The sequence below is a fragment of the Euprymna scolopes genome, chromosome 24 (genome assembly GCF_053919585.1).
Source record: "Euprymna scolopes isolate OS-2025 chromosome 24, ASM5391958v1, whole genome shotgun sequence".
NCBI classification, from domain to species: domain Eukaryota; kingdom Metazoa; phylum Mollusca; class Cephalopoda; order Sepiida; family Sepiolidae; genus Euprymna; species Euprymna scolopes.
Window position 1 is genome coordinate 64,539,444 of NC_136505.1, and position 11,349 is coordinate 64,550,792.

The 11,349-nt window shown below is 34.3% G+C and overlaps 1 pseudogene; it reads left to right on the forward strand.

Moving 5' to 3' along the window:
- The first annotated feature begins 2,452 nt into the window (after window positions 1–2,452).
- On the forward strand, window positions 2,453–2,599 carry LOC145246947 (U2 spliceosomal RNA; annotated as a pseudogene).
- Window positions 2,600–11,349: the final 8,750 nt, after the last annotated feature.

Genomic DNA, 11,349 nt, shown 5'->3' on the forward strand with positions numbered 1-11,349 from the left:
GAACAACCGTTTTTTGGGTTCTCTTTTTTTTGTGCCAACCGAATTCTATCGATATATTATTTTTTACGTTGAACCTTTCTTTTCCCCTTGTTCTAGTGAGGGATAAAAAAATGTATTTTATTTTTGTCTCTTAATCCGTTAAGTTTTGATTACGTATAAGAATTCTTTTAAGAAATATCCTTTCTTGGTACAGCTGAAAAAAATATCACTTTTCTCCTTCAAGACAATTTGCATAAATTAGTTCACGGTGTACTAGCGAAAACACCTTTTTTTTTCTTTGACTTTCGTAGTCACTTTGAAATGGTTATTGGTATTTTGCTTTCAAGTATCCAGTGTTCGACAATTTTTTAGTTACTTTCGTTTGTTTTTCTTTTGTTTTTTTTGTTCCTCAGTGATAACTTTCCGCGAGTAAGTATTTTTCGTACACCATTGTTGAGTTTAGTAGTGTATTTTCCGCGTAAGTCTTTTTTTCGAATTCTCGACGCCACTGTTTAATAGTGGATTTTATCCTGCGTAAGCCTTTTTTCGAATTCTCGACGCCACTGTTGTGTTCAATAGTGGATTTTATCCCGCTTAAGTCTTTTTTCGAATTCCCGTCACCACTGTTGTGTCTGTACAAATGATTAAAAAGAACACGGAAAGTAAAGGTATAACAATAATATATTAGGAAGAGAAGTTATATACATATTTATATGTCTTCAGATATACTTCAGTTGGAGATATTCCGGCAGGTGGCTTGTTGCATGTGTTACTGGAGGCAACATAGGCGTCTTGCCTATTTGGCGGTCGTTGCAGAACTCCCCCGGTATTGCTGATTGATACCTTTATATATCTCACTCACCCACCTATGTTAATTAGTAGGCGTCTCCACAGCAGAAGCAAACCTATGTATCATTTTACGATATCATATTTACTTTATTTCATACATATTCTTATGACAGGGGATGGGAATTACACACGGAATAGGGACCGTGTTGAAATATTAACGTTATTATTTACCCATATTAAAAAAATATAAACAATTTATAATGAAATCATGTATTTCGAAAAACTGCTGAGTCATTTTCCGGAAGTGACGGCATGTGTTGATGATGGTGTTGGTGGAACAAGCACGATATCGTTGCTTTTAAAAGTACTCTGGAGGACGCCAAGGATTACCAAACCTTCTTTTTCTAGGCGAGGTTGGGGTGTGGTGAATTCGTGCCTGTTCATTCTCCCAAGCATTACCGCCACTTCTTTTGTTTATGGAGAGGGGGGCCAGTAGATGATTTCGCTGCATCAGAACTGACGCTACTCTTTGACCTTAGACAGAAAGCCAAGTAAGAATAATATTTTTTTATACCAGACATTACCTCCTCCTTAAAAATACAAAATAACCGACACAGCATGTATTTTAAGAGATGGGGAGAGGAAAATGGAGTAAGTCCAGGAAATGGCTGAAGCAGTTTATGATCTCAAAAATTCTTTATTTCATATATGCTTTTAAAGGAATTGGGGATATGGAGTCAGGCCCGGAAACGGCTGAAGCAGTTTACGATCTCCAAATTACTTTATTTCACATATATCTTTAACAGTGAAGAGGAGGATATGGTGTTAGTCTGAGAAATTGCTGAAACAGTTTACGATCTCAAAATTACTTTATTTCATATATATTTATAAGAGACAGGGGGATATGAAGCCAGTCCCAGAAATGGCTGAGGCAGTTTATAATCTCAAATTTCCTTTATTTCATATCTATTTTTAAGAGTGGGGGTTATATGGAGCCAGTCCCGGAAATGGCTGAAGTAGTTTACGATCTCAAAATTACTTTATTTCACATATATTTTTTAACAGCGAGGAGGGGGGATATGGTGTTAGTCTGGCAAATTGCTGAAACAGTTTACGACTTCAAAATTACTTTATTTCATATATATTTATAAGAGACAGGGGGATATGAAGTCAGTCCCAGAAATGGCTGAGGCAGTTTATAATCTCGAATTTCCTTTTTTTTCATATCTATTTTTAAGAGTGGGGGTGATGTGGAGTCAGTCCCGAAAATGGCTGAAGCAGTTTACGATCTCAAAGTTTCTTTACTTTCGGTCTATTTTAAAGAGAGATGGGATTATATGGAACCAGTCACGGAAATGATTGTAGAACTTTACGATCTCATATTTACTTTATTTCATATATATTTTCGAAGATAGGGGGCGGGAAAACTGCCATACGGAATACGGACTATGTTGAAATAATAACATTATTTAGAAAGCCATTCTTAATATGGGGGTATCTTTTTAATTATTCTGTACTTTCACCTAACAATTAATTAAATAAAAAACTGACATATGAAATACGGACTGTGCTGAAATAATAACGTTATAATTTAGAAAGCCATTCTTAATATAGGGAGAGCAGGGTATTTTTGTAAACTATTCTGTAATTTCACCTAACAATCAATTAAATAAGAAACTGACTTACAGAATCTTGGCCTTTTGGCCAAGATCAAAGTGTAGTATCTGTTCTTCAGATTCTGCACTTACATTTCTTGTTCTCTTTCGGTGGAGGAGCAGTCCTTCACGACTGAGACAATTTTTTTTATTTTTGTACATTTTCTCCACGTTAAAAAACGACCCTGGTGTCTAACTCTGTCCTGTGGGGAGGCATTGTAAATAGGTACAGAATACGGACTGTGCTGAAATAACATTCACATATTTATTTGGAAAATCTGCGGAGTCCTATTCTAGAAATTATGTAATTTCGCTTAAAATTATACTTGCGGTGGTTATTGTAGGGAAAAGAAACACAGTGATGACGAATTTTCTGTTGAAGCAAGCGTTACCCAATCACTAACCAAGACAATGTATTTATGTATTTATTTGAAAATTCTAAGTATCCATTTTCTACCAGTGAATTCCTTTTTCTTAAAATTATGATGGCCTTGGTGGGAAGAGAAATTAGATCATATATGTTGTACAATACCTGTCGAGAGTATGTTAAATTGTTTTAAATACATAGTTACATTACCCGTCAGGTGGTAAGAAAATTATTTAATATATGTGTCGTACATTATCAGCCGTAGGAATTGTAAAATTGTTTAATATTCGTGCTGTTAATCACATGTCCTAGGGAAGTTAAAATTATTTCATACATAATTTGTGTAATTCACGTCCTAGGTAAGGTAAAATATTATTTTGCTCGAGATAGCAAATGATATACAGATATAAAAATTCCTCTCTCATAAGAATAACAGATATGTTCAAACTTCATTCTTCTCATTGATTTATACGGCCCTGAGCAACGTCGGGTGGGCCTGCTAGTTATAAATAAAATTTCCGTTAGTCTGTAAGGCTTAAGTTTAAAATAGCTTTTCTTTTATTCTTTGAGACTGAAGTTATGAATAGCATTTTTGTTCATCCGTGAGGGTTCACTTAAATAGCTTTTTCGTTACTCTGTGTGTTTTTTAAAAAAATAGCTTTTCTGTTAGGATGTGAGGCTGGATTTTAAAATAGCTTTTCTGTTGGTATGTGAGTCTGAAGTTTAAAATAGCTTTTCTGTTAGTATGTGAGTCTGAAGTTTAAAATAGATTTTCTGTTAGTATGTGAGTCTGAAGTTTAAAATAACTTTTCTGTTAGTATGTGAGGCTGAAGTTTAAAATAACTTTTCTGTTAGTATGTGAGTCTGAAGTTTAAAATAGATTTTCTGTTAGTATGTGAGTCTGAAGTTTAAAATATCTTTTCTGTTAGTATGTGAGGCTGAAGTTTAAAATATCTTTTCTGTGAGTATGTGAGGCTGAAGTTTAAAATAGCTTTTCTGTTAGTATGTGAGGCTGAAATTTTAAATAGCTTTTCTGTTGGTATGTGAGTCTGAAGTTTAAAATAGCTTTTCTGTTAGTATGTGAGTCTGAAGTTTAAAATAGATTTTCTGTTAGTATGTGAGGCTGAAGTTTAAAATAACTTTTCTGTTAGTATGTGAGTCTGAAGTTTAAAATAGATTTTCTGTTAGTATGTGAAACTGAAGTTTAAAATAGCTTTCTGCTATGTGACGCTAAAATCTAAAAATACATTTCTGTTAGGTTGTGAGGCTAAAATACATTTCTATTATCTGTGAAGCTTAAGTCTAAAATAGCAATTCGCTAGTCTGTAAAACTTAAGTTTTGAATAGCCATTCCGTACGATTTTTTAGGTTAAAGCTTGAAAGCATTTCAGTTATGTTTCGGTGTTTAAGTTTAAAATAGGTTTTCTGTTAGTATGTGAAGCTTAACTTTAAAATAGTATTTAATACATTTTACATGCGTTTTGTTTAAACTTCTATCCGAAAGATTATATTTCTTGACAGAATGGGTACATTTATATACAGTTTGTACGTAATCATGTTCTCATTCAATATCTCTTCACGACATACGTTTATTTTAAAGTCCTAAATTATTAGCTATTAAAAAACTCGGTGCTAATGCACTTACTGATCTGCGCTATTTTTTAAATCGTATTTCCAAGTTTAATTAAAGTTTTATGATATGTTTTTGTTTATTCAGTTGTAAGGTTAAAGTACAGAATAGGTACAACACTCTCCCCATGTTAAGAATGGCTTTTAAAATAATAACGTTATTATTTCAGCATATATATACCAATTATATATATATATATACCAATTATATATATATATATAACAATTATATATATATACCAATTATATATATAATTGGTATATATATATAATTGGTATATATATATATACCAATTATATATATATATATATATATATATATATATATATATATATATATACCAATTTAGCCGCCACACGAAATGAACTATTCGAAAATTTGTAAAAATAAAACAGTTGTCTTTTTACATCAAATTATTATTTCACAACATTTACGTGAACAAATATATGCTGCCTAAATATAATTTAATATATAGTTGTAAACTATAAACTTTTTTCTAAGCCACGTGGCATTTTTCTATAAACTATATGCCACATGGCTTTTTTCTAAGCCACGTGGCTTAGAAAAAAGTAAAAAAAAGTTTTCCGATAAGGAAGTAAAAAACAATGACGTGTGTAGTTAATTGATTTAGTTTTTTATTATCATTATTATAAGCAGTCGTTTTCTTTTGTAATCCTCCCCAAGATATGTATTTGATAGAAAAGAATGCGTTTTAATATTGTTTAATACTAAAAGTGTAAAAAAGTGCAATAGAAAAAATTATTAAAGCCAAAATACGCTTTATGTTATGTGCCAAACTATGGATGAAAGAATCATCACAACAGTTGCGATGCAGATAAAAAGGGACAAACTACGATACAATCACTACCATGCTTTGGGGTAATTGCGCTAAGTCCGGGGCAATTGCGCCAACTAGCTAAGTGCTCTTTTGGCAACCACGCATATGAAGAGCACTTTTTTTTTAGTTGGCGCAATTACCCCAAGGTACGGTATTATTATTATTATTATTATTATTATTATTATTATTATTATTATTATTGCTGCTGCTGCTACTACTACTACTACTACTACTACTACTACTACTGAGAAGCGACATGATAAATGTTGAGACAACACATAATACGCCAATTAGCAGTACGTGTTATGGGTCGAAGATTCGTTCCGTTATGCTACACACATGTAAATATGGGGTTCATTGTAACAAATATATGCCCCATTCGATCGGATGTTTTTTGTTGGGCGGAAATTATATACTTTAAAAAAAATTATATCCAAAATAAATAATAAATATTTTGGGGCTATTAAAATACTTTCCAAAGCTATTCATAATGTTCACTCTTTTATAGCTTATGTTTGAATTTTATGTTTTTAAACATGGTGTAACTCATAAATTATTTTGTGAGGATAATGCTATGCTACAAAGTTATAAAAATCAATTCTATTCTCCCCATATTCAGAAGGGATTTCAAAATACTGTTGTTATTTAAGCACGGTCTATATTCAGTACAAGTAATTAAAAAAAAATTAAATTGTAAGATTAAATAACAGAAAAGTTACAAAACGCACTCCTATTCTTATATTAAGAATGGCTTTCTAAATAAGAACGTTATTATTTCAGCACAACCACTATTCTGTCTTGAATTGAAAGGCATATTTAATTTCACATGAGTTTCCGATGCGTAGTTATTCAATACAAGTCCTTGGTACAAAGAATTGTTAATTGGCAGCTGTTCTGTACATGTTCTGTCCTTTATAATTGTGCAGTCAAGGAGGAAATGATACCCCTCGTGTTGACACGAAAAAATCATGATTATTTATTTTCAATAAAAATAACAAGATTTGCAAAGAAAAATTTTAGCACAATGCAAAAGTCAGTTGATAGAACTGCAGAGGGAATATTATATATATATCAGGCAAACTTCGAAACATATACATTATGTTTAAAACAATGTGACTGACAGATGGACCAAATCCATTTATTTAACATGTCAGTTTTCAAAGAGTAATAAATTTCTTTAAGATTCGCTAAATTTCCATGATTTTCAGGGAAAAATAAATTCGTTTCGAATTTTCATGACAAAGGTTCGGTTGCCAATAACAAGATTCTGTAGTATTTAAGATATTCGCCTCGACACACTTCATCGATTTTCTTTTATCCCGAAGGGTCTTTCTAATTACACATGGTTTTATTCCCAAATATAATCAAATCATGCCAGCACCATTTATGAAGAGAAACATTGAAAAGAAGATGTCTACCGAAGGAGATGGAAAAAGTTAATTCGATTTTTAGGTTGGAATTTCATTTTCTTACAGTGCAGAATAGGTAATCAGATTCAGATTTTCAATAAAGAATAATACTAATTCAACAAAAGACATACATATCTTTATTACAAAACAATGACTCCTTCTTGAAAGAATACTGTAAAATGTTTACCAAAATTGTATGTGCAGTTGGTGAATATGGTTTTATATGATGCTTATTTCACTATAGTTTCTTAGATGAAAATCCACTAAAATTGCCACGTTTATCAAAAAGTGCTCAATGTCAAGAAGAGTTTAATTATAGTATATTTATTTATACAAACATTATTCGCTACATATGTGTATATATGTTTCTGTTGCAACACCTTTTCATAAGAAGTGTCTTTAGACGACACACTCTTTAAAAACCTGACCTGAAGATACTGCTTTTCGAAAGGAATTGCAACAGACACATGTATGCACATATGTAGCCAATAATGTTTGTATAAATAAATATGCTATAATTAAACTCTTCTTGACATTGAATACTTTTGTGTTAAACATCAGAGCTTAAGTCGATTTTACATAAATAAATATACTATATTTTTCAGATGGACGTGTATACTAGCGTATGTGTCGTGTAGCACGTCACGCTCGTTGTAAAAAAATAACAGAAAAATTATGCTTCGCCACTATTTGCAGTAGTATTCATATAGAATCACAAAAGTACAGTATTATTTTTATTTTTCCCTATATAAATTATTGTTATTTCTGAAAACATAAAGAAAAGAAACCGTTGATAATGCTTTTGGATTTTTGTAGATATTGATTGATAATTTTATTTGCACAGCATTTTGGCTGATGTAACCACCAACCTGTTTAAGGTGTATCTGACCAAGCTCAGGAATTATTCTTTCAAACTTGGAATTTTGCACGGAACTCTTTATTCAACTGACGGAGCATAAATTACTTGGCAAAATACAGTTGTAAGTGACAGCAGAAACATATATGCACATATGTAGTCAACAATGTTCGTATAACTTCTCATTACAGACTAAACAACAAACAACTTCGAACAACTAGACCAGAACCCAAATCCCACCCCTTCCATGTAAAAGTTTATAGATACCAATAAACTATTTACTCTAATAGCTTCTGACTTCGAACTAGTTGCTTTTGGAATCCCTTTCATTCTTCTTGTACCAATATGTAGAAATTTAAATGTAATGCTGATAAACATCTTGTTTTTTTATTTAAAAATTTTTTTTTACACGGGGGTCACCACTTATCAAGGCCCGGAAGCCACTCAGGGATAAGGGTCATTGCAAGTACAGTACGTTAGTGTTGGAATTTAATAAAGTGTCTACTTAAGGGGGCGGTTCATCAGGAATTTGTTTACGTTGGACTTGAAGACATCCAGGTTGTAGTCAGGTGGGAAGCAGGCAGACGGAACAGAGTTCCACAGGCGTGCAGTTCTAAGAAAGAAGCTTAGTTCATGGAATCTACGTTTTGTATTTAGGCACAGATAAAGATTCTTATTACATAAGTCCACACTTAGAATGTTTTCAACATATCTGGTTCCTAATCACAGTAGCTCCTTATGATTCACTGATAGTATTCTTTGTTTAGGTGTGACTAAAAGTTTAAAGGCGTCTGTAAATATCAGGTCGGCGGTATAAAAAAAATGCCGCTTTATAGAAAAATTGTTTAAAACATTTTAATTTATTTTATATTATGTGATTACTTAAACATATCACCATGGTTAATTTACAACATTTTTCTTTCAGATTATTAAAGCATCATTCAAATTTTTCCACCACATGTTAATCCGAAAACGATCTATTTTAGTTAACATTAAAGGAGCCATCTCCCACCATGACAATGCTCATCCTTACACAGCACTGTCACATCTGGGCTGGTGCATCTGCTGCTTGTCTCTCGCTCCTGGACAGGGTTCAAAAGAGAGTCGCCAACCTGATAGGTCTTGAACTGTCATCTAGGCTTCAGCCTCTGTCCCATCGACGAAATGTTGCATCCCTCTGTCTGTTCTACAAATACTTTAATGGTGAATGCTCTGACGAACTGCAAACACTTGTACCTCCCCGACGTAACTATCCCCGACAAACCCGACAAGCTAGTAAGTCTCATCCCTTTACAGTAGAGATCCCTAGGTGCAAGAAAGCCTTTTACTCCAATAGTTTCTTCCCCAGAACTGCAGGTCTTTGGAACTCCCTTCCGGGATTCTGTTTTCCCAACTGTACTGATATGCAGAAGTTCAAGTGTAATGTGAACAAACATCTTTCTACCCATCTCCCTTCATAATGGCCCTGCTAATTAAGTCCCTGATAGTAGCCCCCTGCTTCAAAGTGGCACTGTGCCTTGTTTGGGGTGAAAATTGAATAAAAAAAAAGAAAAGATCTTCCAGGAGAATTTAGTTGGTAAATCTTGCTCCATCCTGTATATATTCTCCTGGCCTTGTTCCCTCGGATCATGTTATATCGAAAATTACAAATTTAAATGGTCTTGGGTTAATATCACTGCCTGATTATGTTAGATTCCTATTTTACATCAACATTTAACAAGTTTTACAAGCGTTGACAGATGGAATGAAGTTATAGAGCGCAAAGGTCGTTACTGTTATAACTATTTTCAAAAGCATAGTTTTTCATTTTCACGGTGAAATTTTTAATCGGCTAAAACATTTGACCTAATACATCTATAATATAAATCTCACCTGTCTATCTAAATGTATGTATGCATGCATGTATGTATGTATGTATGTATGTATGTATGTCTGCCTAAAACTTTCGATAGAGGCGACGGATTTTCACGAGATCGGTATCGCTTTGACGCTCGACACGGACAAGCTCGGACGGCAAATATCGAAAAATTGACTAAAAACATTAATTCCTTCACCCTTAAATGATCACTTCTCTACAGGGAGTGGTCGCTTTTTTCGCCGATATTTTCGAAAGTAATCCCCCCTCATTGCAATTGCCTAGCCTTAATTTAAACCTTCGTCACTTCTGGTTTGGCGATGGACGCAGCAGCAAAGACGTCACGTTTTTTCACGTCCTTTTCCTTCTTTGCGGTACGGGTTCGAGCCTGCATTCCTACTATCACTTTTCATTGTTCAACACACACTTCCAAACACCCGGAAAACGCCAGGTACCCATGCTTGTCAATAATATAAATCTCACCTGTCTGTTTAAATGCATTTATGTATGTATGTATGTCTGCCTTAAACTTGACAGAGGCGACGGATTTTCACGAGCTCGGTATCGTTTTGAAGCACAACCCTTCAGACGACAAATATCGAAAAATTGGCTAAAAACATTAATTCCTTCACCCTTTAATGATCACTTCTCTACAGGGAGTGGTCGCTTTTTTCGCCGATATTTTCGAAAGTAATCCCCCCTCATTTCAATTGCCTAGCCTTAATTTAAACCTTCGTCACTTCTGGTTTGGCGATGGACGCAGCAGCAAAGACGTCACGTTTTTTTCACGCCCTTTTCCTTCTTTGCGGTACGGGTTCGAGCCTGCATTCCTACTATCACTTTTTATTGCTCAACACACACTTCCAAACACCCGGAAAACGCCAGGTACCCAGGCTTGTCAATAATATAAATCTCACCTGTCTGTTTAAATGCATTTATGTATGTATGTATGTCTGCCTTAAACTTGACAGAGGCGACGGATTTTCACGAGTTCGGTATCGTTTTGAAGCACAACCCTTCAGACGACAAATATCGAAAAATTGGCTAAAAACATTAATTCCTTCACCCTTAAATGATCACTTCTCTACAGGGAGTGGTCGCTTTTTTCGCCGATATTTTCGAAAGTAATCCCCCCTCATTTCAATTGCCTAGCCTTAATTTAAACCTTCGTCACTTCTGGTTTGGCGATGGACGCAGCAGCAAAGACGTCACGTTTTTTTCACGCCCTTTTCCTTCTTTGCGGTACGGGTTCGAGCCTGCATTCCTACTATCACTTTTTATTGCTCAACACACACTTCCAAACACCCGGAAAACGCCAGGTACCCAGGCTTGTCAATAATATAAATCTCACCTGTCTGTTTAAATGCATTTATGTATGTATGTATGTCTGCCTTAAACTTGACAGAGGCAACGGATTTTCACGAGCTCGGTATCGTTTTGAAGCATAACCCTTCGGACGACAAATATCGAAAAATTGGCTAAAAACATTAATTCCTTCACCCTCAACTAGGCACTTTTCTACAAGGAGGGTTCGCTTTTTTTGTTGATATTTTCGATAGTCATCCCCTCTTTTCAATTGCCTAGCCTTAATTTAAACCTTCACCACTTCCGATTTTGCAATGGACACAACGGCAAAGACGTCACGTTTTTTCACGTTCTTTTCCACGGTACGAGTTCAAACCTGCATGCCTACTACAACTTTTTTTTTTTTTTTGCTCAACACACGCCTCCAAACACCGGGACAACTCTGGGCACCCAGGCTAGTTAGAGACAAAAATAAAAACAAAGAAAACAGTGAGTGGCGCGAAAAGAGCGCTGGTCAAACAATTCTGACAGACCAGTAAAACTGTTACTTCAAATGTAAGTATAATAGACCGAAAAGCGACAGAGATGTTTGAACACGCCTAAAACAAAACGCGCCTATGCAATCTGCCCGCTTAGAGATAAAAAATACGATTTTAAATAGAATCA